We start from the raw sequence: 5,557 nt of genomic DNA on the forward strand, positions 1-5,557 counted from the left end.
AAGAAAGAAAGAAAAAGAAAAAGAAAAGGGCCAGGTCCACATCCCCAGTCACTCAGTCACAGAATGATATTTGATGCTGGATCCTCAGTTTCCTGCTCTCCACTCTCATGTCTCTCCCACCCCGCCCCACCCCACCATGGCTAGCTCCCCATTTGTTATAACATGTCTTACATGTTCCCAAACCCTTTAATGACAGGATATGAGAGTCAAGTATTTGCACAACAATAGCTAGCCTTTATTGAATATATGCTATGGGCCAAGTTGTGTCTCAGGCATTTTATGTGCGTTAGCTTACCTAATCTTCACAACAAGCTTTGAAGCATATATGGATATGAGACTTTACAGTTGTACTTACATAACCCAGGGCAGATTAGATTTGTGGCCTAATGGCTATGATAGTTCTAACTAGTGACTGGCGTCATTCCAGTGCCCTGAGACAAGAAGAATACAAATGATAACGATCATTTATAGATAATACTGTGTATGCCAGGCACTTTTAATTTTTTTTAAAGATTTATTTTCTTTATTTGAAAGAGAGCTAGAGAGGTAGAGACAGAGAGAGAGGTCTTCCATCCAATGGTTCACTCCCCAGATGGCCACAATAGCCGGAGCTGCGCTGATCCGAAGCCAGGAGTCAGGAGTTTCTTCCGGGTCTCCCATGTGGGTTCAGGGGCCCAAGCACTTGGCCCATCTTCCATTGTTCTCCCAGGCCATAGCAGAGAGCTGGATGGGAAGAGGAGCCGCTGGGACTTGAACCAGTGCCCATATGGGATGCCAGCACTTCAGGCCAGGGCTTTAACCCACTGTGTCACAGTGCCGGCCCCATGCCAGGCACTTTTCCTGGCATAAATTATTTCTAATCCTCATAACAATGCTTTAATTTTCCCAATTTATGGATAAGGAAACTGAGGCCCAGGAAAATGAAGTAACGTAATTGAAATCAGACAGGTTATAAAGGGGCTGAGATAATAGAATTCAGACATCTACCACTAAAGCTCGACATTCTCCTATATTGATGCTTGCTAGGAAGGAGACATTTTTGGTACACCCAGTATTGTCTAAAGAAACATTTAGTAAGGGGAGAGGGGCAAATTCCCAGGGAAAGTTAATCAAGAGGACAACAAGCACTCCCAACTTCACTGGAGTTCTGTGTGGCTGGGTGGGAGCGTGCAGAGTGGTTATAAAGTGTGCTGAGTCACTCTTCATGGGACCTTGACCAGGCTGCTCCCTCCTGTTTACCTTTGTTGCTCTGTTTGGTGGATGAATCTAGTGTTTGCCATTCCAAACCAGCTCTTTCAGACCTTTACTGAAAAGGTGTTATGTTTGATTAGCCATGTGGAACCAGACTCATTTCCCATGCTTTCCAACTTGGCAATCACCCTTTTTTTTTTTTTTTTTTTTTTGTCCCAGGTGTTCGATCTTTGAGATGTTGGGATTTATATAATATTTGTGTCAACTGAGCCTCAGCCTTTGGAGTTTTGAAGGTTGTTACACCACCGATGGCTACCAGAAGCCTGAGTTAGCCCTAACAACCAAGGAATTACTTGGAGAAAATATTTACCCTTCCTGAAGTTGGACTCCACCTAACTTCATGTAATACACAGCTGTAGGATGACTGGAAGTATTTTGTTACACCCCAACATGAATAATAGGGCACAAATCCGGAAGATTACATTTCTTGAGCTCCACAATATCACTGCTTCCTTGAGATAGCAGGAGACAGTGTGTAATTTATGAGTGCCAGACTTAAAATCTAGTCAGTGTAATTTTCAGAAGCTATCAACAACAGGAAGTGAACTACAAAATCACTTCTACGAGTTAACAGAAATGCATATTTTGAAAAAAATCATGGATTTCAAAAAATGTTAACACCAAAATAAACTTATCTTTTAATTCCATCTTCCACTAACATTCTGCAGTGCCTTCATGTTTGGAAACTTTGGTAACTGTTATAAAGATTTTAAATTTGAGACTAAGAAAAAAGTGTGTATCTTAAACACAGATTGAAAGTGGCATGACTTAACAAAGCACTATGATGAAAGTTAGGTAGATTCAATAAGGTTTCAATATTAAAAGGATCAAACAAAATGCAAGCCTCAGAAGTAAAGTTGTGTTTATACTTAATACTATTTAAGAAATTCATTGCCTTCCTACAACATAGCAGCATTTTAGTGGGTATAATAAGCAGAATAATGACTCCCCCAAAGATGTTCATGTGCTAATTCCAATACCCTGTGATTTTGTTACTTTATTTTTTTTTTAAGATTTATTTTATTCATTTGAAAGACAGTTACAGAGAGAGGTAGAGACACAGAGAGAGGTCTTCCATCCGATGGCTCACTCCCCAGATGACCTCAACAGCCGGAGCTGCACCAGTCCGAAGCCAGGAGCCAGGAGCTTCTTCTGGGTCTCCCATGCGGGTGCAGGGGCCCAATGACTTGGGTCATCTTCCACTGCTTTCCCACAGCAGAGAGCGGGACTGGAAGAGGAACAGCCGGGACTAGAACTGGTGCCCATATGGGATGCCTGCACTGCAGGCGGGGGATTAACTTACTGTGCCACAGCACAGGCCCCGTTTTTGTTACTTTATTATGGCAAGGGGCAATCAAGGCTACAGGTGGCATTAGGGTTCCTAATTAGCTGAGCTTACTATAGGGAGCCTACTCCACATTACCTAGATAAGCCGATGCGATTAGTCATTGTGCATGGGAGAGGGATACGGAAGATCCAGTGTCTAAGTATGCAATGTGAGAAGGCCTCAACACACCAACACTGGCTTTGAAGATGGGAAGAAGGGCCGTGAGCCAAGAAATGCAGGCAGCCTCTAGACTCTAGAAAAGGTATGAAAATAGATTCTTCCCTTCACCCTCCAGAAGGAATGTAGTCCTGCCAACGCCTTAACTTTAGCTCAGGGAGGCCCATTTCAAATTTCCAATGAGGGATAAAATAAAGATGCTGGATTTTTCATTTATTTTAGTTTTCATTTTATTTGAAAGTTAGGGGTACAGAAACAGAAGGAGAGAGATCTTCCATACAGTAGTTCACTCCTCAAATTCCTGCAATCACCATGCCAAAGGCAGGAGCCCAGAACTCCATCTAGGTCTCCCACATGGGTGGCAGGGACCCAAATGCTTGAGTCATCCTGCTGTCCCCTCTCCCCCACCCAGGATACGCAATGAGCAAGAAGCTAAATTGGTAGCAAAATAGCCAGGATTTGAATCAGGCACTCTGACATGGGATGCCAGATCCCAAGCTGCTCCAAAAGCCCATCAGCAATAGAAAATCAATTATTCAACGGATTTATCAATTTAGTCAATCTGTCAGCCAATGTTTCTCTTGCTAAAGAAAACAATATGTAAGGCGTGACTCATGACCTGGAGAGACAAGCATATTAACAGCCAGTTACATAAATAAGTGGTTTACATACATGTGCAGGTTGATACATGTTGTCTGAGCAAATGAGTGCAAATCCCTTTTGAAACATGCATTATTTTTTTTCTTCATTGTGAATCCTGTTGTGGCCAGAAATGATTTATATCAGGTTGTTAGAAATTGGTTCATGTCAAGTTCACGTAATGGAGTAGTTACGAATTCCTCTTCACCAGATTCTAGGCTTTGGCTTCTTGTCCATTTCTCCTTGATTTACCCAGCGGTGGGACAGACTACTGCATTCCTCTTCCCAGACAGGGTATTTGCATTCTCTCTGGCAGTGAAGCAAGAGGACAGAGTTCCTATTGCAAAAGCCATGTGCACTCAAAGCGATAAATGCAGCTTATTTGTCTAGGGAAGAAGTTGAATGGCAACAGACACTCTGGAAAGCTCATGCCACCTGCTGAGTATGATGCTAAACAGAAATTCTTGCCATATTCGGTCGATGCTGTTGCCACCATGGGGTTCTACCCCTTCCCTGTATCCCTGACTGCTTTGGACTCTGCTGGCTTAGCGAATGCCAGGCTGAGGCATTGCTGAGAAGAGCAGAAAAAGAGCAGGATTGCCACCCTGAAACTGTGCCTTATGTATTTTCAACTTTAAACAACCCAATTTTCAAAACAAATCTTTGAAAATATTAAAAAATGTGGGAGGACTTTTAAAAGATTAATGAATGTGCTCAGGATTAAGAAGAATCAACAGATATGTCTTCATCTAGGAGTTGCCTAACTCATTGCCAACACTCCTAACTTGGAGTTTTGTTTTTTTTTTGTTTGTTTGTTTTTTTTTTTTTTTGCACCCTTGGTATGACCTCCCGGAGCCACCTAAAACTCTGGCTGTCAGAGTTGCCCTATATCATCAGACTGTTCCAGAGCATACCATTTGTGATTTGCTGGTATACCTCCTGGTATCAAGAAAGACGGGCTACTCCGTAGTGTGCCAGCCCTTCATCCATGCCCTTAAGAACCTAGTTATGAAAGTATCTGTCTCTTAACTAAGGAACCCTCCAATATCTTTTCCTGAATTTTCCACATTTTTGATTTCATGCAGTGCTCACCACTCAGAAGATTGGACTTCAGACCCAACGGCTTCTTCAGAGGCATTTTGGACAGGCTGAGCCTGGACAGAATCGGAGCTGATTGAAATGGTTTAGGACTTCCAGGCCTACTACTGCTCCATGATCCCCCAACCCACCTTGGCAAGGCAGCATGCACCCTGGAGACAGGAGGAGAAACCCCCAAACTGCCTGCTGCGCCCTGAAAGCCGCTCCACAGACACCTGTCGGGGGATCTGGGGCTCACATGTCCCTGGAACGCTGCTCTCCGCCCGCCCTCAGCTCTCCTCTGGGAGGTGCTTATTAGCAGAAACGCAGTTGAGAGGACACGCCCACTGTGATGATGGAGCACCTGGTTATTGAAAAGCAGGAAAACAGTGCCAGGATCTGGGCAGAGCTGCTCCCCGGGAGCTGACAGAAACTACGCCACAGCAGGCACAGATGCCTTTCCGTGACTAGCAAGCAGGTGGAGGACAGAGTAGAAGGCGGAAATCCCTACCTCTGCCAAAGTGTACTTGACCTTTCCTGTTTGTTGGTTTAGTAGCAGAGCCAGTCAATAAACAGCCACGGAGAATCCAGAGGGCTCCCAGCCCAGCTTAGTCGATTCGGTGTTTATAAAGCGTCTAATGTGCTCATAAACTAACATTTTTCTGCATTGTTCCACATGTCCCCACCAAGATCATCTGTGGCCCACAGTGTAAAGACCCTCAGCCATGAAACACTTGCTTTTCCTTATCTGACACCTATTACTACCCGTATGTTAAAAAATATAGTATCCCTATTAATACCTCTGTATGTGATACCTATTAAAAACTACAGAGTCAAAATAATACATGCTGTAGGAGATGTTTGAAGAGAAAATAAACATGTGTCACAAGGCCTAAATACAGGAAGACAGGAGAAAACAATGAATTCAATTAAAAGGTTATAGACCAAGCCTATAGGAGCCTCCCGGAAGAGGAGGCTCAGACTGGGGAGAATTGCTCTGAGCCCCAAGTCTGCTCCTGGCAAAGGAAACTGCAACGCAGAGGCTCTTGGACTTGAGCCCAGGCCACACCCCAGCACATAGCTGAG

The 5,557-nt window shown here is 43.9% G+C and overlaps 1 long non-coding RNA gene across 1 annotated transcript; it reads right to left on the reverse strand.

Moving 5' to 3' along the window:
• Positions 1–2,960: 2,960 nt before the first annotated feature.
• On the reverse strand, positions 2,961–4,878 carry LOC149122788 (uncharacterized). The gene is made up of 2 exons (XR_016219199.1): positions 4,624–4,878; positions 2,961–3,703 (listed from the first exon to the last, which is right to left on the reverse strand). It is a non-coding gene; the product is annotated as an uncharacterized LOC149122788 (long non-coding RNA).
• Between the last annotated feature and the right edge of the window lie 679 nt (positions 4,879–5,557).

Source organism: Oryctolagus cuniculus, chromosome 13, assembly GCF_051225735.1.
Source record: "Oryctolagus cuniculus isolate XC-2025 breed Fujian yellow rabbit chromosome 13, ASM5122573v1, whole genome shotgun sequence".
NCBI classification, from domain to species: domain Eukaryota; kingdom Metazoa; phylum Chordata; class Mammalia; order Lagomorpha; family Leporidae; genus Oryctolagus; species Oryctolagus cuniculus.